Genomic DNA, 22545 nt, shown 5'->3' on the forward strand with positions numbered 1-22545 from the left:
GATTTTACTGTTATTTTTTCCCATCAGGTAGCTAATTGTAAATTATTGAAATTTTTAAAAACTAAATTATTAAAATCCTGTAGAGCCTGCAGGAACCCATTAAAAGCCCTGGTCCCCTGATGAGGATTTTCTGCTTCAACTTTCAACTGAGATTTGTCACTTAATCAGGTTTTAATTTGATTAGCACGCAATATGTGTAGACTTTGTTTCATTTCAGGTTCTCACTCAACATTTCAGGAAGTACGAGGTCTTAATTTATCCACATAAAATTCTAACTACATCAAGCAATTTTCTTTTTAATATGAACTTCATCAAGTTAGTTGAGATGCTTTTCTTGTAAATACATCCTGGTTGGCATTAATTATATTACCATACTTTAATTCTTTGTTTATGAAGATTGTAGTTTATTCATGTAAACTATTTCATAGAGTGGAAAAATAATAAAGTTAAGATTTCTGGAAATCCATTTTCAGTCTGTTTTCAAATTGATTCAGATTTGTGGTATGGGTATTTTGTTCCTTTTTTTTTTTTTTCCTGGCATCTTCTGTCACTGAATCAAATGTCCTACTTCTAAAGGTATTAGCACTGTCACACTTGGAATAGAGTACTTAGTATTATGTGGGATTGGGAGTGGCAAAGGGCATGAATGGGACTTTTTTTTGTGAATAGTAAAAAATTTTGTGGGTTTACAGGTGGTGGGAAATTCTTCACAGAAGTTCCAGGTCTCTCTTGGAGCTTCAGGCATTTATGAAGGAGGTAAGAAGTTTGTCTTGCCCTCTCTTTTGGTATTCTAGATGTGAAATGTTTGTGTAGACAAAAATGTATGTGTAGTTTCCTTATGGTAGTACTAAACTGAGAGATGTTTACTGTTTTTCTCATGTTCTGTGACAGCAGGTCACAGCAGATAGATAAACTACATTCCCTGATATTTATCCCCACCTGTAGCACTGAATAAATTAAACTAAAAATTTGCACATAGCTTCTGGTTATCCAAACTCTGTGTTGTCTGTCCCCATCTCCCTCTGAAGCCCCCTTCTCACCCCAGAAAATGCCTGTGTGTTTTTGCTTACTTACTCTAAAACTAGTAAGAAATGGTTTTATGTATGGCTCTGATATGACGTAACTTTTTACAGTAATCACTGTTTTAAAACTATACTGATTTTTTAAGTGTAAAGCACTACTTGGATCAAAAATTAGATAGAGAACCATGCTTAAAAGTAGCCAACTGTGTAAAGCAGTAGCCGGATTTTGAAGGCACTTCAGCCAGTAGAAGTCTTGAATCTTCTTGGCTGGCATAAATGAAGTCAGTGAAAACAGAGCGTGGATGCTCCTTAAAATGCCTTCAAGAAAAACTGTGTTTTGGAGGCTTCTGGGTCAGCTTCACATTTGAACCATTTCACATTTGTTTCCTCTTGACATTTTTAAGGAACGTAAAGGTACCACTGTGCTTCTGTGTCAGTTGAAAGGGAAGGTGAGTCCCATTTGTTTTAGATATGTGAATACTGCTTTGCCAGAAAGTGATGCGAACACAGAGCTTTCAGTAGCAAATTTAATGTCAGCTCATACTCATATAATCCTTCCTGTGTGTAATGGTTGTTTCTCTTCACTGCTGTGTGTTTCCAAGTAGTTAATTTCCCAGAAGTGTTAATTGTAACTTTGGCCACTCAGACTGATGTCCAACACTGGAACGGAACATTGAGATCTCTCCTCCTTCCCCTCCAGCTGGAGGAGATCTGCTTTGCTTAGGTTGCTTTTGTTAAACTGTACTTAAGGATCAGCTCGCAGTTAAGGGTTGCTGCACATCCTCCCGTGCATCCTGTGGTAGCACAGTGCTGGAAATGGTGAGGAACAAGTTGCAGTACACTGTGTACCACACGGTTTCTCCCTGTGAGAAGATTTTTGCACAACTTTTATCTTCCCAGAGGTTAAAAGTCACATTTGGCACCAATTCTTCATTATCTAATTTCTGATATATTTTGTGTTACAATGTTAACGTGCACTTGCGATTCTATAAGCTGAAGCTGGCATTAGCAGCGCAATTATGTATAGTATTAGCTCAAATACTTACTACAGTAATATGGTTCTATATTTTGATTTTATTGCTAGTCCATCTTTCAGCCTCTTTTGAATGACTACAGACTAATTTCCTATATGCTCGCACTGCTATTGGATTTCAAAAGACAACACAGCAGGGAAAACTACTGCAAAAATAAAGCATTTATGTTTTGAATTAAATGAAAATGGTGGAAAATGTGAGGCTTTTAGATTAAAGATACATAATTAAGACTGCATGGATTTTTTCTGTTCCTTTAAGTTCTACGTCCAGTATGTGTGAACAGTGACTAAGTTAACCACTTGGCCTTTCCCCTCGTAGGAGCATCCTCTCTTCAGTGCTTCTAATCCTGAGGTCTCAGGCATTTATTTGCTTGGAACTGAAACAGCCACTACCACTTCCTGAAATTCTTTTTGGAAAAAATGACAGGAGTTTTTTTAGAAATGGTTTTAAAACATCAATTGTATTCTGTTTCTACATCCTATCTGAAAATTGGCTTCATTTAAACATGAGTAAGAAGTGAGTTTTCTGCCTTCGAAACCCCTTTTCCATTCCTTTTCTGTTCAAGAGAAACAGTATGTGGACTTGAATTAAGGGCAGGACAAGCTTTGAAATGAGAGGCCAAACATGCAGCTTGCATAGAACCACAGAATGGTGTGGATTCTAAAGCATCTCCAGAAGTTTCTGTGTCTAATTCTGCACTCACATGCAAGCCAATTTACAATGCATCTCAGTGAAGTCACTGTTCAGCTTGAAGATTGATATTTCTCTGGGTTTGTGGGTTCGTTGTTTGTGTGTTTCTTTTCACTTTTTGGCATGGGATCTGTTGTAAATAAAATTGTTTGGGAACAAGAATTATGCTTTAGTCAGGGAAACCTGCCCATTTTTTGGAACCAAAGAATTTATCATCCAGCTTTTGTCACAATACTCAACCACAGCCTAAGAGAGCTGTGCCATCCCATCTGCCATCCTGACCAAGGGACAGCCAGCTCTTTGTTTGGAGTTTTGTCTCCTCTTTCATTACCCATAGAGTCCAAAGAGTACTGAGCAATCTTTAACTTGGTGCATTGCAATCAGACATCAGTGTCCAGATTTCTTACCAGGAGATCTCATGCATTTTTCTCACTCTCATTTAGTTCACATGGAGCAATTTCATCCAGTTACTATAGCAACCAACCTATGCTACATTGAATTTTTATTATATAAAGTATACTATTAAATACTTGGTATGGTGTATTTCAGGAGCTAAAGTTAGGTGATGTAATTTACATAAGTGGTAGAGAATAGGTTTAGATGATCTTTACTCACACTGTCCTCTGTTAGAAACAATACTTCATTACATTTAGGTAAAGGACTCCCTATGTCCTGCAGTTTTTAGTGTAAGCTAATGGCTGGCTAAGAGGGGCCACTCTCCCCATAAATTTCAAGGTATACAAATCTGCTGTGGGAGATGTGCACCATCAGTTTGGACAATGGAAAGAAATCTACTGTTACTATTACTTATCCTCACTATCAGCTGTACCCTTCTAATTTCCCTGGTAATCACTACATGGTCTCCTTTTTCTTCTGGGTGATTTAGAATTATACAGTAGTTTGTTTTGTACCCCTCAAAGAAAATGTAACCAGGAAAGTACAGAATCTAGGTGTGGAGTTCAAGGAGAATGACAGATGATGATGTGACCAGCATCCTGTTCAAAGGCTTAAGGCATGTTGGTTGCTGTGCTGTAATTAATAGAAGGCAGACAAAGGACACTCTTTGCCACACTGCTTTAGGTAATTGAAAAATGGACAATCTCAGTTTTAAAAATGTCAGTTTATTACCACAGAGTCAATAGGAGCTGTATCTAGCACTTCCAGAAACAATGTCTGGCAACTCTATTCAATGCAGTAACTTACTCTGGCTAATGTCAAGACAACAATTTTGTTTATCTAGAACAAGTTACTAGTTAGAATTTCTTTCTGGCTTCAAGTCACTTGGATGGGTGATCTGGTCTTGTATGTAAAAGTGATGAATTTTTATTAGGAGCAGTATTCACAGTTTGCCTTTATGCTACTAAATTTTGTTGCCATATTTGCAGTAAACGCTACAAAATCAAAATACTTACAGGGCAGAGGAAATGCTACAGCTAATCTAAATGCAGAATTTCTTCATGTTTCAAGCTATGAATTGCAGACATTGAGTCCTTGCCATGGGCAGACAGAGAGAGACAGGATTAATTACACCAGTATCAGTAAAGAAGAAACAATTCTAATTGTATGTGGCTGAAGAAACCAGCAGCAAAATTCTTGGCTGGAAAGTTTTGATCTTGCCATTCTTTTCAGTGTTTTTCATATGGCAGCGTAAGACTTCTTGCCTGGTTAACTTTATCATTTGTGAACAGAAATCTTGACCTAAGAGCTGGAGCATGAATTATTCATAACTGAAGAGCAAAGCAGCAAAAAAGAAAGTTCAGCCAAAGGGGAGCGAAAATGTGACCTATTAGGAAGGGAAGTCTAGATAGGGGTTGTGTTGGTGTCCTGCTCTGTGACCTTGGGTAAATTTATCTCCAGCTTCCTCCATTATTTCTCCTCCCATCTGCTAGTTAGTCTTGGCTATTTAACCCTTGATCTCTCTGAGGCAAAGATTTGAGTCTTGCCACAGGGGCCCTGATCTTAGTTGAGGCTTTGGCATATGGCTGCAATGCAGGGAAGAACTAGCACAGTTTGGAAGCTGAGAGAAATAAATTAGAATAGTTTCAGCAGTAGTTTACCTTCATCCTGTGGTTAGTACATATGCACACCTAACACTGACACGGGAAAATGAAGGCCAGCTGAACTTGGGACTTTAATGGACTTCCTAAAATTGCAATAATGTATTTCTTTTAAAGAGTCATTCTGGCAACCTGACAGAGCACCATTTAGCTCTAACCATCAGTCTGGTGTTTGTTCGAGCAATAGACTTGTTGATTGCTTCAGAAGACTGAAGTTGCAGTTGGATTAGAATAAATTAAGGAATTGAAGTGCAGAGGGTGGAAGAACAGGGTGATGAGAGGTCGCTGTTTCCAAGCTTCTTGCAGTCTTTGGAGATGTGCACCCTTCTCTTTCTGCCATTTAGGGTTTTTTCATACCTTATTTTTGCATGTCATCTCTGTTGTCCTATTAAAACTTTGAGCTCCGTGTGCACCTTTCCTATTGAATCCTTTGCACAGCACAACTCTCCCATACTAACTTCTGTCAGTATTTTCCACATTCCAGTGTTTCAGAAGAACGCAGCTGTTGAACACGTTAGGAATAAACAGTTTTGTATTTACAAATTTAGAGTTTCATTCAGAAAAACAACTAAAAAATCTTCTGCATGTTACTTTGTTACAGAATAGGGATTGGTTCCATCAAGAGCCCTTCAGAAGCAATTAACTAAAGCTTATTAAAATCTGTGTCATATATGAAACCCTCACCGCAAAACCCACCAAAACTTATCAGATACAACACCTCTGAATATCTGTCTCCTGCGTGGAAAGCTGCCTTTTAACTGATGCTTTAACTTTGGCTCTTTGTATATAAACTTTAAACAGGTTAGGGTGTAGATCTCTTCTCCCCTCCTTTTAGGAGGTTGACAAAGCACACCAACCAAGTTGTCCCCCAAACTCTTTTACTCCTACTGCGTTTCTGTTGTAGTGTTTGTTTGCGCAAATGTTTATACACAAGAACTCTTGAGAATTGCTTATCCTGAACTTCACTCAAGGGAAAAGACAGAATAATTAATCATCACTGTAGGGCAGAGAATGCTGTGCATGAAAACACACTTTTCCTAGTACTGGATTGGGTAGCAAAACCAGCAAACTGGAAATGTGGTTCACATGTTTTTCTGAGGAATCTCTGTAATTTTGTGAGAAAGCTAAAATCCTCATTTTTAGTCAAAGTAGTTAGCTTAGGTCTTAATGGAGTAGCTGTGGATGTTTCTGTGGAGTGGGAACACATTCGGGGAGAAGGCTTTATCTACAAATCTACAAATCTTCTATTTAAATATATAACATTTAAGTCAGATACAGGGATAAATATAAGTGTCTACAGTACACTAGTCCAATTCTTTCCATATTCCCCACAGAAACAAATTTCTTTTACAGCAGTTTCCTGCCATTTCTATAGAAGTATTAGGCTGATGTTTCTCCTGAGTGAAGAAAATTTATTGGTGTAATTTTTTCATATACGCATAATACCAAAATACCAATTCCTATTGCAGAATGAAGTCTTTGTACATTCTTTTTGTGCATTGCTTCCTGCCAGCTGTTCCAGAAGATAAAGTTATCTTAACTGTCTGTCCATACAGTTAATGTTATTTTCAGTGTTTGGAAAATGCAGCCAGGGAAGTGAAACAGATAGAAAAAGGGCACTTTGTCATTATAATGTGCAACTGACTTCAAATTTCATTTGTTTAAGGATGTTTATTTGAATTAATCTTGGTACTTTAAAAAGATGGATATAGTGTGTGAGGAAAGAACTAGAGCCTGTTAAAAATCTAAAACATTGTCAAAACACTTATCTGAGCTTTAGTTATGGTCTTTTTATCACGGAATGTAGGCTGAAAGTGCATTGAGATAGCTTGGGTCAGATCTTTTGGACTTTGTGGAACTCATGTTATACCAAGAACTTAGACTATAAGGATGTGACAGTATGTTTCTGTGTTCAGCCACCTGTTACTATTGAGTGCTGTTTCTGAACTGTTCTTCTCATCCCTCTCTGATAGTATTTGCAGATCTGTTGTTAAATCTTATTAGTGGAAAGGGAACTTGGTTGTTTTCCTTTCAAAACTGTTTTCTACTTTGGAGTGCAGCGAGTGGGGCGATTTGATTCCCTCGTGGATGTGGAAATCACTAGAATTGGTATTGTCTGCAAACAGTTGTTTAGGAGGGAGCTACGTTTTCATGTCACGTGGAAGGAGGGCAGAGTGGCATTACAGAAACTATTTAGAATGAAAAAACTGTGCATAGGACACAAGAATTCTGCAAGGTGTCAGCGCTGTTCCTTCAGACTTGCCAACTTGCCCTGTAGTTGCTTGTTTTAATTTTGTGCCCTCTATCTCAGGATCTAAACTGAGCTAATGCTGAATAAAACCACAGAACTCCTCATGATGCTTACTCCATTTTGACTTGAGAAATTAAATTTTCAGTAGCAATAGTCTTAAATTATTTTGGAAGCTTTTTTATACAATCCAGTTACACTTGCATCATTTAGGTTGTCATTTATTGTCACTGGTTGTTGCCCAGGAAGAAAGTTGTTGAAAACTGTCAAAAACTGAAAACTAGTTGTTTCCAGTTATTCTCACAAAATAATCTGTCTGTTGGGCTTGGCTGGAATGTGAAGATTAGGACTTTGCATCCAAGTGGAAGTAGGAATTTTAAACTGAATTGTCCACTTACGCATGAGGAGAATGTAGGCAGAGTGGAGATAGGGCTCTATTCTGCTTAGCGTGTGTTAATGTATTCTTCTCAGTGTAATCTTTTACCTTGCCTAAATAAACTTTTAAATGCATATTTCTCTCAAGGTGCTCATAGAAGTTTATGTTAGTCTGCAGTGTGCAGCAATTCCCAGAAAAATAATACCAGGAGAAGTCACTGTGAATTGTGTTGTCATAAAAGCTAGAATCACTTATTTCCCTTTACAATTTAAAACATTGCACAAGACTCTCCAGGGTAGAAATAACATCTCCAGCTGGCCTGATTTGTGTTACTAAAAGTAACACCACCAAAAAAAGTATTGCCTTTTATAATTTAAAATTGAATGTGTACCTTATTACCAGAGTAAGAGAAATGCATTTCACTGTAGTTCCCAAGGCAATGTCCATCAGGAGGAAAAGGAAAAAAAAAGAAAACTCTCCCCAGTCATGGAATATCCTGGATCCATAAGCATTTGGTAATGAAAATTAGAATTCAGTGAAATTCACTTGAAATGGTTCAATTAAAAGCAGTCATTATGGAGGCTGAGTGTGTGATGCAGCTTTTCAAAATTAGTCTTTTAAAATTCTGCCTGTTTTGACATTCTCATCTGACTTGGTGACTTCTTTATCTCTGTGTCTCTTTCTAAAAGACATGAACATACAGATCAGCCAAAACTTACATAAATTAAAACAAGGTTCTGCTGCCCACGGTGTGTGGATGGGTGGGTTTGTGCTTGGGCAGAGGCAGCCATGCTTCACACTGGTGTGTGAAGGGTATCTGAAGCAGAGCAGGCAGGGCAGGGCTGGGGCCATTCTGTTGCACAGCTGTTCATAAACATGAAGTGCAGGGAGAAGCAAAGGCTGTAGGGGATACACCCTGCAGTGCTCCAGGTTCCAGGCAGTAGGGTAGCACCTCTAACCAGTTAGATAAAATCCCAAATGCTGTTACAGGTAAAAGGGTCCATCAGCATTTACAGTGTCAAAGTCTCCTTGATGTGAGTGAGTTAGCTCAGCTGGGTAAAAGCTGATGTAAAGGGGTCAGAGAGGAGTGGATGGAGAGAATGGGAGAGCAGGATCCACCTGCATTGCTTTGTGACCCTTCTGGAGTTGTCCACAGGTAGCCCTGATGGAACCAGTTGTTACGGCTTTAACTGCTATCTCAGATAACTACTGTGCTCTGGCATCCTTGTGCTCAGGGGTGCTGCTCCCCCTGCAGTGACTGGAGGTGGGAGTTGCATTCCAGCCTGAATTCCCTCAGGGTTCTGTGAACTCCCAGCCCTTTCAGCAGTAGCTCAGGCACACGCACATGTTTTCTTCAACCAGCACTGCTGTGGGGCTCCAGTTTGGGCAGAGAGGTGGAGCAGCAGCAGTTGAAATTTCCACAAAGGTTTAGTTGTGGTGGTGTTGTTGTGCAAGAGTGACAAACCTTCAATTAACTTACCATCCTATTTGGTCTGAATTAATCCAGAGTGCAGCTCCATTAGCTTCAGTTGACCCTGTGACATCATTAAAATGATAGAAAGGTATTGATATTTCCCTAATGCAGCCAAGAGTTTGTAAAAGGGGTCCTACTAATTCTTACATAAAGAAGTTAAAAATCTACATATACCTTACTTTCTGTTTTGTAAATATCTTCTCTTAAATAAGACAGGGACTGTTTACCCTGCAGCACTGGGTTTCTGTTGGTATCAAACTCCCTCATTTGCAAAAAGATGTTAAATGCAGTTTATGTAGATAAGGAGAAAAGAAGAATTGGAGGGACAGCATAGGCTCTCAAACAGAGCTTAAAAGCCAGTAATGTTTTAATGGCAAACTAAAAATTGGGTGCATTGACCTGTTCGGAGTAGACAAAAATGTAAATGATGTTTTGCCTGAATTAGAATTAGTTTTCCATTTACCCATAGCTGCAAAGGTTTTACAAGAGTGAACTGTTTCTGTAGAATTCTGGAAGGGTTTTGGAACTACCGTTCCATCCAAAAGGAAAATCTGATGTGCTCCCTACTGAGAACACATTCACCTTTGTTTGTCCTGTGCTGAAAAGTGAGATAACCTGCTGTGTTCTTGAATCTGGACTTTCCTTATATTTGTCTGCATTATTTTTCTCTTCAAGAAATACTCCTGTAGCGTGGTTGTATTTAAGTTCTAAGTGGTCTTAAGTTGTATTTGTGGTAAGATTTTTTTGTTTGTTTGTTTTAAATTGCCCTTTCTGTAAAAAAAAAAAGGTTTACTCAATTGATAATTGAACTTTGATCAGTGCTGCTCCTCTCATGTACCTTGAAAGCTGCTCCTTCTTTTCTAGAAGTGCTGGTTGGGCTAGTGAAAGGTGCTGTTGCAGGGTAAGACACTTTCTCTGTCTGTGTTTACTCTACTGTAGCTGTTGTAAAATATGCTGCAGCAAAATATTTTGGTGCTGTTGCTACTAGAATCAGTTTAGAAAACCATCCACATAATTTGCCATTGCTTTTTCAATGAATATCTTTTTCAAAAATGATCTGACATACAATAGAGCTAAACCCTATATCAAGATTCTAAGTGGTGAATCTGTATCAGTTTCACTGAGCTTACTGAAAAAATACTGAGTCACGTGAAAAGTATTTTGAGCCATGTTCATTGCACTGAACATCCTTTTGGTTTGGTGATTAGTTTCCTGACATCATCCTTCAGGTTTGTCTTTGTGAGTATCTGCCTGACACTATGACTGCTTGCAGATCTGGAGCAGAGTAGGCTCTGTCTTTCTTTGTCTCTGCCTGACACTATGACTGCTTACAGACCTGGAGCAGAGTAGACTCTTTCAAAGAGACGTAAGAAACAACTTTTGAAGTGGGTATTTCCAGAATAACAGCACAGTTGGGTATATTTTTTCTTGACCTTGCAGACCTTGGTGCTAGCTTAGCTGTGTAGGGTTGAATGCAGCAAAAGCAGGAGAAACAGTAAATGGGATTTTACCTGAGGTGAGCAGTCTTTTTCAGGAGGTTCTGAGGGCATGCTCAGTCACTTTAGGTGGTGATACTACTGAAACCAGAGGTTAGTGGGTCTCCACTAACTGCTATATAGAGGATGTTTCTTTTGACCTGTCACAGCCTCAGACAGTTCTTGTCCAGAATCTGTTAGTTAGCCATAAAACTCTGCTTGACTAACCCAGTTCTGAGATGGGTATGACTTTTTTCTATTTCCTCCCCATCCAGTGATCTGGATGAGTGGAATACCTCACCCTAATCACAGAATTGAAGCAGTATCAGGAACAAGGCAATGTTCCTATTCTGGGTTTAACTCTAGGCTAACCACCATAGGTGAATCCTGTATGTCCCTCTGTGCCAAAAGCAAGTAGGCAAACCCCTGATCTAGGACTTTGGATGTACCACCTGTGTTTGCTTGAAACACAGATTCTTTCTTGCCCCCTTCCATCTTGAGGCAGGGGAACCAGCTATCTTTGCAGTAGCAGAGGGGTGCTTCTAAGGTAAGACTTCCTACTTATTTTCTTCTTGGCATCTGAAAGAGGGTGTTACGTTGTTTACTGCTTGTCACAGCCCCATTCCTGGCTTTGCTGAAAATGTACTCAGGGTGCTTCTTCAGGGTGGCTCGTCCCGTAGTTTGAGATCTGTCCGTGTCCTTTCAGGGAATGTGGAGAGCCTTTTATTCTGAGTAAGCAATAGTTTCTTGCACAACATGCTCTAAAAATGGCAAGAGCAGCGTACCAGTCCGGAGAAAAGACTAGGGTATTGAGGGGGGAAAATAGAAGTCTGTTTGGAGCGTTGTCATTCATTAATTCCACTTGCAATTGAGAGAGAGGAAACATTGAGTAAAGACCTGTCTTCCTTTCTTCCCTCTCTTAACTGCTTCTGTCCAAATAATGAAAAAGCAACTATTCTCTTGCTCTCTTTTTCACTTTTACTGTTGTTTACAGAAAGAAAAAATTACTCCGTTCAGTATGAAGCCTTCACTATATTTCCATGAGATTTATCTGAGATTCTCCCTTCTCCTGCTTACCTGGCAATGTAGAAAATCCTTTGATGGAAAATCAAGACTGCTGCTCTTCCTGCCAGTCTGTAAATGCTGTGTGACAATTGGGCATAGATGTGTAGATTTTGAATATACTTCTCTGAATACATTGCTAGACCACACTCTGTTTCTTGGTTTCTTCCTGCTTATTGTAGGTGGCATATTTGTCCCCAGAAGCTATGTTCCAACCGTTCTGTGATTTGTTTTTCTGTGAATGTTTTATTTATGGCAACAGAATCAAAGTCTCAATGACTATTGCTGAATAAAATGTTTTGTTGTACATGTAAAGAATGGAGAAGAAACTCCTCACAAAAAAAAAAAAGGAAATTGTTTTGTTGCATCATAAGGTCATAGGATAACTCATTTTGGAAAGGATTTCCAGAGGGCTCTAGTCCAACCTCCTGCTGAAAGTGGGATGGAGACTGCAAAACCTCTCTGGGTAATTTGCTGCAGTACCTGGCTGTTCCAGGGGTGTGTGGGAAGTCTTAACCTCTCTTTTCTATCTCCAGTATACTGTGTGATAAAATAAATTACCTCTCTCTTAAACTTGTTACTTGTTTTTGAAAGTAATCCTGGGGATATGTCCTGGAAATATAATGCTGTGTTTGTTCTGACTTCGGGGGGCTGGCAATGCTGACAGTACAGGGTGGAGTTGCTTGGACTTTACAGTTGGTTCTCACTGCGACAAAGCAAGCGGCTGTTGAAACCCATCTGGTGTAGTGGTTAGGAGTTGTTGTCCTGCTTTGCTTCTGGAAAGTTCACATATATTTATGAGTGTGTCTGAGAAATGATATCAGTGAACTGTCCCAGTTTGGAGATAGGGAAGTATTTCACTATTGATCATTTTGTTCTGTAGCTAACAAGATGAGGATGCAGGGAAAAAGAACTCTTCTAAATTGGTTTTTCTGTTGGTAAATGGTTGGAAGGAACTCTAATACAGACTGGAGATGTGTAAAGACTAAAGACAAAAACAACCTTTGAGAGGAGTGCAGTGTGCACGATGAAACTGGCAGAGTGCAGAGAATAGCTCAGACTGGCAGGCTGGCCAGGTTTGATTGATACGGGGTTTAGGCATAAATACATCCTTTGAAAGAGGAACTGACTCCAGTGGAGTTTTTGTGACCACTCTGAGCAGTTTATTTTCTGAGACTGTGGTAGAGACAATACTAACATAAAACCTAGTTTTGTTTGCAGATACTTAGCCTATTGCCATGGAACAAATTTAACTCACAGATGAACTTCCATTTATGGATTCTGATGAGTATGCTGGTAAGAAAGAAGAATGAGTAAGCTGGAGGTAGTTCTGTGAAGCTGAGTTAGTTATCTCTGTCTTGTCTGTCCTTCTCAGTATTTCTGTGAGACCCATCAAGGGTTGAATCAATGGGCTTGCATAAACGAGGCCTAAAGCATGAAAAATTCCAGACCAGGTTCCTTCTATTACCACTGAGCTGAATTCCTGTTGAAATTCCTGCCTTTCTGACTAGAAGTGAATCATTAGTGATAAAATTATCTGAGATACAACCTAATCAGTATGTAAAATGAGCAAGAGTATGCTTCTCTCTCTGCTAGGTAGATCTAAGATGACATGTTGATCCTAGAAATAATTTGCTTCGAAAGTGTGCACAAAGCAATGATTGTCGTGGTTGGATATGTAGCTTATTAAAAAGAATAGGGATTTCTTTCCCCAAAAATGAAAGACACCCTAAGAAACTGGCAAGGTTAGGACAGTGGAGGTGCTGAATGCAAACTCACAGTAGAGTGTGGATAGTGGGACTCTGAATTACTGGGAGTACTTAATCTGAGGAAGACAATTGTCTGGGTGTTGATTTAGTACTGGTATGTGGTGCTGTAGAGTCATTTGGGGGGGTCTTTGTGCGTTTCTACGGTAGGATCTCTGTTCAGCTGAAAGGGGAGGTATGGAAGTAGTTTTACTGGAGTAGAATGACAAGTGTATAATCCTAGCATTGTTTTAGCTGAACACTATGGGATCATCTCCCTGTTGCTCTTTGTTTTTATTTTGTTTTTCCTCTGTAGGTGTCTGATATCCAAAGTGTCATAAAATGCTCCCATTTAGCTTGAGAGTCAAAATTCTCCTTAGTTATCAACAGCAGCTGTGCTGTTCTGTTGTTAATTCTGCGTGCAAGGGAACAGAGCACAGGAAGTGCTTTTCATTATAGTTCTTGAAGACGTTGCAGTCTTATTGAGACTTAAATTAGAATTATCTTCTCAAAAAGCCATGTACTCTGGGTGGGAGATCAGTGCAGCATGTGAATTGCTCCATGACGAATTTATAACGACCATTTTTAGTTTATACCCATAACTGCATTAGATAGTGAGAACAATCTAGATGGGCATTTAGAAGCCTGTCATGTGTTACTGTTGCTTAATATCGCAAATTTGAAAGACTAAATGTAATGGGCAAAAAGAAGACTCTGTTTCTAATGCCTCATGCTACCAAAATGTGTCAGTATTTTGTGCTTTAGCTGGCCATACCAGAACAAGGGACTTGCAAACATGATCATCAAATGTACTGTGAACCAAAATGTAATTTCTGTAGGGTTATGCTTCTGGTAATGTTCATATAATTACAAAAATGAGTCTGATGGCCTTGGGAGAGAGTTGAAGACAGAGGCTGCCATGACACGAATGAAGGGACTGCCTGTGCATAGCATGATGGGCTACGTTGGACTCTAGCAGGCACATTCACAGCTCAGTGTTGCAGTGAGGAAGACAGCACATTTCCCAGCTCCAAGCTATGCTTCAGCTTCTCGTCCGCTGTGGGACCTGATGTGCAAGACTAACATCTGCACCCATATATTGTGTTAGGGAATTGGAGGAAAGCTGCCTTTGGGAACCTGTGTTAGTGCTGAGGCACAGTGGGAGATGTGGCCTAATGATCCTCATCCCCTGTGCCTCCCACTTTCAATGTGCGTCTGATTTTGCCTGGTCACACCAGTGGCACTGGCACGATAGTTGGAAGCCTTTGTTTTACGAGTGAGATCCATCTTCCCCCATGCTTTAAAGCCCATCAGCATTCTGAGCCCACTGTGGATCTAGAGGAGCTCTGGGACAGCCATCCCTGGGTGACACAAGCAGTATGGCTTCCCAGAGAAGTCTCTGGAGTTGGACATGAAGATGCAGCAAAAGAATAGTACAGCACAGAATTGAATGCAGATATGTGGATATTCTGAATATCATGTGACTCTGTCACACCACACTGTTAATCAGACCAAACTAAATTGGAATGTTCAAGTCTTTACAGAGCACTTTTGTGTTCTGAAGGAGCTATAGTCTCACTTTTGACTGCAGAGTAGTGTCAATTACACTTATCTGGAATATTATTTATTTGAATATTTACCAGGTCATAAGAGATTTGCAACAGGAAATTGTAATGCAGTAAAATTCAAGAGTTTCTTTTCCTTTTATCTGGGAAGGCAACAGAGCGAAGTCTAAAATTCCATCTTCTTCAGCTGCCCCCTCTACCTTGTACCTGAAGTTAGTTTGATCTCCTCAGAATAGATCTTACAGGAAGTGTTAGAGAGGCATGTTGATAATGTAGTTTATGATTTCCTGGGGTTCAGGTTGCAGTGTCATAATGCTTTAATTGCTTGGTTCTCTCCTCAAGTGACCGTAACATGCAATACACGAGTCGGTTTGGTGTCATGTGCATGTTGAGCTGTAACAATCATCCCGTTGCTAAATAGTGGAAATCAAGGCTCTCATCATTCACGGGTCATGGAAAGATGCAAGGGAACGAAACATGCTGGTTATGTATTTGTTAGACATGGGCCTTATCCTTTCCTGACACCATGACATTGTTGGATATCTGCTGTTATAAATTCTGATGTCAGCGGGGGTGAATCGAGCATAGCATATGTTCATGTATAATCATCTAAAGAGAACAAAAGTAATTATTTTCCTGCTAAATCCCTGGAATTACATTAGTGTATTTTCTTTCTCATCAGGAGAGCCTGTAAATTGTGGCATGCATCATCAAAACATTCTTCTGTGATGATTCATAATGGCACATGGTGTATTAGAGGTAATACTTTTTAAAATGGCCATGAGCCACCAGAAAAATCTATACTGCTTTTTTCTGTAGAAAGAAGAGCAAACCTGCATACGTTCTCTAGTATATGGAACTTACACTAAAGTTCACAATGATAATGTGTATTTTCATATTGCAAAACCTATTCATGTGTTAAGTACACATTGTACCAGAGGTGAGTAGTGTAAAGCTGCCTTTGCTGCAGAATTGTTAAAACCATTTCATCATATTCATTTAGGCAGATACTGCATGGAAACTAAACCAACCATTATAGCTAGGGTTATCCGCTTTTTATATGACAGAGAAGGAAATAAACATGCTTTGATTAACACCGTTACTAATTTGTGCAGTCTTGCCATCACAGAACACTTGAAAGAGGAACCAAATAGGTTTCCTTCTCACCTCTTTTATCCTGTGTTTCACTGTGGTGACATTGTTTGCTGAAAATCCCTGTCCTGTGACCAGTTCATTATCTTGCAAGGGGAAAGCTGGGTGAATTCTGCTGACTTGCAGAGAGATGTTTCAGTGTCTACCTGGGTAAGCAGGCTACTGAGGAAGCTTAGAGCAGAATTGCATCTTCTGCAGCAGCTTAAGTCATGTTCTGGAAAAATAGTGTAAGAATGTGGATAGCTTTGTCCAAAACTGTGGGGCAAAGGTAGATCTTTCCCCAGAAACAAAACAAGTTCTTTTGCAGACACCAGATTTGTCAGTTACTGGGAAGCCTGTCTGAACATTAGGACTATGTAGATTTGAGGACTGAATCTTTGGGGATCATAAAGGAATGGCATGATTGAAAGAAGGTGAAGGAAGTTTACTCTGAAGGAATCTGAGCTTTTAGCAGAGAAAATCCACACAGCTACAACAGTGGAATTGGAAAGATAAGAATTCTTTGTAGAATCACTTGTAAATTGCTAAGCTGCATAAGAAAAAAAAAAAGGAAAGGAAACTGAAGATCCTTTTATTTATTTACAGTGGGTTTTTTATTTACAGCTGCTTCCAGATGAGAACTAGTTATTTAGTCATGTAAATGCTTCCTTCTGTTCTTCCTTCTAATTATGCCAATTTAATTTCTTGTAGCTTCTTTGAAATGGTATGTCAACTGTGAGTCATCTTTAACTAGATGGCTACTAGAGAATTCGCATAGATTGGTGCTGTGGGACTTCTTACACAATCCATGCTGACCCTTTTCCAATATATCATGCCTATCTATGAGCCCAAAAATTACTTGTAGAATAGTTTCTGGCAGTTCTCCAGCTACAGTGTCAGATCTATTGGTGTGTACTTGCTTCTCTGTCCTGAAATTGTTTTTCAAAATGGGAATGTTACGTGTGACCCAGACTTCTTGTATTTGGGCAATTTCAAGCCAGAGGTTTCCCAGCACAGCTGACAGTGCAGTTCTTTCCCCTGTGGATTTGCCCAGAATGTCACAGGTGAGTACCACCTGTGCCAGTGGGTTGTTACTGTTTAGAGTTCAGAGTAAAAGTTCTCATCTCTTACTACAGTGTCTTCCAGCAGCCCTTTGATTAGAAGGTGGTGGAAAAATGCTATCATATGCTTTATACTGTAAAGGAATCCTGTAAGGAAATACCTCTAAGCTGTCTTACTGTAAAAATGAGTTCAAAATTAACCAAACCCTGTTTTCTTAATGCAATAACATTGTGTTCCCTGAGCACTACTTTTATACCTTGAACAGTAACTGCTTCTGCAGATTCCTAGACAGGTATTCTGTTCCTTTAGAAGAAGGATGTATCACTAGGTTTGATGAGTCTTACAAGCTGATCTTAAACCGCTTTCTGTGTTCTTTATCTTCGACCACATTCTGACATCTAGTCTGTCAGTATTTATGATCCTTTGTATTTCCTTTATACAAACCTTCCGTTTTCCTAGAGATGACTTCTCAGTATTTTAGCCACTATATAGCCATGTCTGGTTTTTGTGTGATGTTTATCATGCTGGTTTGGTTTCAAGGCAAGCACTTACCTTGAGCCTCCAAAGTAGTGCCTGTTGTTATTTAAAAAATGGTTTGGATTGGAAGGAACTTTAAAGATCATCCAGTTCCACTCCTGCTGCTGTGGGCAGGGACACCTCCCACCAGACCAGATTGCTCCAAGAACTGTCCAGCCTGGCCATGGACGCTTCCAGGGGTGGGGCAGCTTCTCTGGGCAACTTGTGCCAGTGCCTCGCCACCCCCACAGGGAAGAATTTCTTCCTAATAGCTAATCTAGAACTTCCGTCCTTCAGTTCAATGCCATTCCTCCTTGTCCCATCACTACCAGGCCTTGTGAAATGTCTCTCTACAGCTCTCTTTTCGTAAAGAGTACTTCCTGGTTTTGTGTGCGTGTATGAGAATTTAATGAAAGTGTGTTAGAACAAAAACAAGAAGCTTTGATGTTGTGATAATAAGTGTCTAATGCAACGTGATATTTAGAGTATACTAACGGAACAGAGAAGATAAGAGGATTAAATCCAGGCTGGTATTTACTTCAGTAAAGAACATCTACATCATTCAAGCCCCACACAATTAATTAATGTACCACTGCATTCCATGATAGTTAAAAGAAATGAAGAGTGAAACTTCTTGATCCACATCCATTCCTGATCTCCCTAGCAGGCCTGCTAAAGATTACAGGACTAATTCTCAACTAAGATAAAATTAATGTTGTGTGGAACTATTGGCCTTCTGCTGTAAATGCATTGACTGTAATAGGGCTAGGATACAGTGGCTGCTGTCATGGCAGGATAACTCCTTTTTTTAATGATTGGTTAGTCCTCTAATAAGTACTGAAAAAACCCAGAAATTATGTTTCTGGGATTTTAATGAAGGATGGCTGGGATAAAACCCAGACGTAGCCTCTCAGCAGATCAGCTTGCAGAAGAGTATTGTCGTATACAATAAGGAATTGAAGGATTAAAATGAAAAGTTACAGTATCTTTTGAGAGAACATGAAATTTTCTAATGACTTGGCAGGAGGGTCATCTACTACATGTGCTTTATTTGAATGTAATTTTGAAAAATGCTGGTATTTTTAAGTGAAAATGGGATTTTCCTCACAGTCTGAAATAGGATGAGTTAAAAGTCCAATGGCTGAAAATACATTCAGATGCTCTGTTCATGCAATTTGAATGAATACATTGCTGCATGTGAATTCAGTTCATTGTGAATTTCTCTAATGTTCAGGGCTTTGCCCTCCTCCCTCTGGTCGCTGCTTGGGTTTTTGATGTTGTAACACTCCATGACTGTTCAGAACTACATTTGCATCACTGAAAAATAATCCACATGTGAAATGGTCTGTTTTGTCCACTGGTTGAACCCTCTAACCATTTCAGAAGACCATTTATCAGTGACATTTAGTATGTGAATTACTTGATAAATAAATACGTGATAATAAAGAAGCAGTTTTTCCTTGGTTTCCCATGTTCGTTAAACTTGCAATGAACTTTGAAGTTACGTCTTGCTGTGCTGTCTTTGATTCATTCAGGGTAATGTTTATGTGCCTGTCAGCTCTTAAATTCATAGTTCAGATTATGGAAAACAAATCCAGTCTTGTCCGTTGTGCACAGACCTCATTGCTCTGTAAGCACCAACCTCAGGAAGCTGTTTGCAAAAATGTATTGAGAGGAAAGCCCTCACTCCAGACTGCTTGAAGCTGATGGATGTCTGGAGACTTGTCCTAGAATAATGCATGTTCGTTCTGTTTCTTTCTCTGTACATTAGGATCCTGATCATTTTGCTTCTCCTGCATGGAAGTTCGGAAAAAGAACATTTAAATGCACATGCAGTACAAAGCTGACCAAGAAAACTATAGAATAGTGTTTACTCTTTCACTGTAAATTATCTTTTTTATGAAATGTGGCTAATGACAGCACTGTTCTGCATCTTCTTAGAAGCTGTTCAGTATCATGATTCGCAAGTAATCTTACTTGTCATCTTTTATTTTTTACTGATAGAAATAGATCTAGTTTGGAACACGTCCTCAGGTTCCCTGGTGCTCTCAAGCAATGTGAAGTGAATGCAGTAGTTTGGGAATTTGCTTTTCAAGTACAAGTACTTCTTCCTCACCTGAATTAGATGTTCCTGCTATCATAAAAGATATTTTTGAACTAGCAATGCTGTTTACCAAATCTGTTATGTCAGTTGGCAGATGCATTTTAAATTTCTATTTAAGCTATTACTGAGTGTTACAGAGTAGTGTGGAAAATGAGTGTAAAACAAATTTGCAACATTATATTTTACATTTATTAGTTTTTATTTTTATGCTCCTTAGCATTAGGTGGCACTGTTTTCCAAGCTTACCTTTCACAAGCAAGTTTGAGAATTTGAAAGCTGAAATTGAAATGCCATCAAGTAATGGAGGCTTTAGTGTTTTTACTGTAATATAATTTAACTAAGATGTAGCATTGTGGATTGGAAAGGTATTGACCACTATCAGTTGGAAACATATAGACTTTTTACAATAATGCTGTTACAGTTCTGGATTAATACAGCATCCCCTTGATACACTAGACTTCGTACCACTCTAATACAGCCCAGTAATGGGACTTTTGGATTTACCTTATTGTACTTACGGCAGGTGTGACTGACACTAAGCCAGTGAACAGTTCATCTGCATTTTTACCTGGCTCACATGGGCGTTTTTTTTGTTTGTTTGTGTGTGAGATGTTTTATTTTGTTTTTCTGGATTTTGGTGGGGTTTTACGGTTTGTTTTTGTTTTTGGAGGGGTATTGATTTTTTTCCTCGCAGTCTGTAGGGTTCCTACAGCAGCTTTGCTTCTTTCAAGTGAAGCTCACCTGTGCTGTCTTTAAAATAATTTGCCTGTCAACCACTGACTGCATGAGCTGAAGTGAAGTTAGATCAGCATGCATTTATTAGTCAGCACAGCAACAAGAGGAAGAAAAATGTCTTGTAGCCCTGTTGAGAGATACGTGTCCCTGCTTGCCCTTTGAGGGGGTCCTTGCTCTTTTGTCTCTCCTTTCCTGCCGAGGCAAAGCTGGGATGTTCACCTGAGAGCTGCAGCAGGTGTGTGCTACTGCTAGGCTGCAGTGGGGCTGTGGGAGGGGAATGGGAGAAGGGCTGTTAGGGTACATTCAGGCTGTGCCTGAAGCCTGCCTCGTGCTTCAAGGAGTGGACCTGGCAAAAGATTTCTGAATTTCCCAACACTGGAACCTGCTTTGGAGGCTTTCTATATCCAAATTCCACGTGTTGTGTAGAAAGGCGCAACCAAACCTAAGTGAGAACACGAGTGTGAGTTGGAGCAGTGCAGTGCTGTGTCCAGCAGATGGGAGCCACTGGCATCAGGAATCTGCATTCTGCTGCTCTGAATCAGGACTTGGGGCCTCCAGGGATCATCTTCTGGGGCTCACTGCTCCTTAGTAAGATTTGGATGCATCCTTATGTATGGACCATCCTATCAATATCTTAGCAAACAGAACTTTGTGGTGAATGTTTAAGAATAACATTATAATGTCAGTGTGTGGCTTAAATATTTAATAAGAATAATTTGATGGCTAATGCAAATTCGAGCGTTTTAAGAACATTCAATACCATCCAAAAAAAAAGTGATTTTTTTTCATTTTATTATCTGAAAGGTTAAAAAACAGAACAGGAAGAATCATTTTTTCAATCAAAATTCCAGCTTTACCATTTCGATTATTATTTTATGTAAGTTTTCCTCCTCTTTTGAGATATCCTTTTACTTTCTGATTTAAGTAATGAGAAAGAGAATACTTAATTTCTATAGTGGCATATGTTGCAAACACCTAGAAATGATTGCAGAATTACTGTGTTGAGACCTGGGTGGTTCAAGAGAAGTGATGTTGCTGCAGGAAGTGACTTCTTTGCTTTTCAAATGTCACTATGTTTAAATTAATCAGTGGAACTCGACAGGAGTGTGACTGGTTTCTTTTACTGTGGAAGCATTGTGTGAGGGTGTCATGTTTAGGAGCTGGCTGGGGGATCAGGGGATTTCCTCCTTCGAGGTAATAGCCTTTATCACTCTGCTTTCCCACTGTGACTGTCACCTTATGTGCCTTTATAGTCAAGTGACAGCTTTGGTACAGCTCTAGTAAGTATCTTAAGTTCTGGAACAATTTGGGGATAATGGCAGAGTTAATTAAGCACCCTTCCCAAGATGTGGTCTTTATTTACGGTAACCAGCAGTATGGAGCTGATGAGTGTTTAGTCAATAAGAGCTCCCACGTGCTGGCAGTTCCTCACTCCCTGCACAGCCCTGCCATGTGCACAGGTGGAGGTTGTGAACCACAGACAAACAAGAGCTCATTCTCCACCTGGTCCTAGTCGAAAAAGGATTGTGTCTGTAAGGGAACAAATACACTAGGTGCAGGGCTGGTAACAGACATGTCCATTCATCCTGGGGGAGACTCTCACCCTGCCCTGGTCACACATGGCTTTCTCCTTTCTTGGAGCATTGACAAGGTTTCATTGTAATGCTTACAAAGCACAAAACAAAGGCATCCCTGGATACACAAGTGTATCAGTTTGTCCTTTTTTTTTTTTTTTGACTCGGTATGCATCTGCATCAGGGCTAGCCATTAATTCAGGTTGTCTTTTGTGTTTAATTGACTTTCTTTGGTTCAGGATGTCTGTCCCCTTGCAGGAGTAAGAACTCAACAGTATTGTCACTTGCTTCTGTAATTTATATTAATTAGCTTCTCCTTTCCCCTCAGACTACAGTTTGCACAGAGAATTAACTCTGAGCACAAGTACAGATGATTGTAATCCTTGCTATGCTCAATATTAAAAAAATTGATGATTGTCTAGGGTATCAGATGCCTCTGAGTGTATTTTTCACGTGAATGCATTTAAGACGGATTGCTCTAAAACTATAGCTATCCAGATAATGCACCCTAATAATGCAGTGTTAAGCTTCTCTTTTTTATAACATGCATGTTCTTTCACTGGAGTGCATTTCAGGTGTATCATATAAACTGATATATATAAACTGATTTATATGTTTATACAATATGCTGTCCTTTTTGCAACCTCCTCTGTGTGTGTGCATATGTTCTTTACT

At 39.5% G+C, this 22545-nt stretch overlaps 1 long non-coding RNA gene across 1 annotated transcript in view; it reads left to right on the forward strand.

Annotated features, from left to right (window-relative positions):
* The first annotated feature begins 690 nt into the window (after nt 1-690).
* LOC125329114 overlaps nt 691-22545 on the forward strand; it is a 324502-nt gene continuing 302647 nt past the window's right edge. The window contains exon 1 of the long non-coding RNA XR_007205044.1: nt 691-756. This is a non-coding gene — a long non-coding RNA (uncharacterized LOC125329114). The remainder of the gene's footprint in view (nt 757-22545) is intronic.

Source organism: Corvus hawaiiensis, chromosome 8 (genome assembly GCF_020740725.1).
Source record: "Corvus hawaiiensis isolate bCorHaw1 chromosome 8, bCorHaw1.pri.cur, whole genome shotgun sequence".
Lineage (NCBI taxonomy): Eukaryota > Metazoa > Chordata > Aves > Passeriformes > Corvidae > Corvus > Corvus hawaiiensis.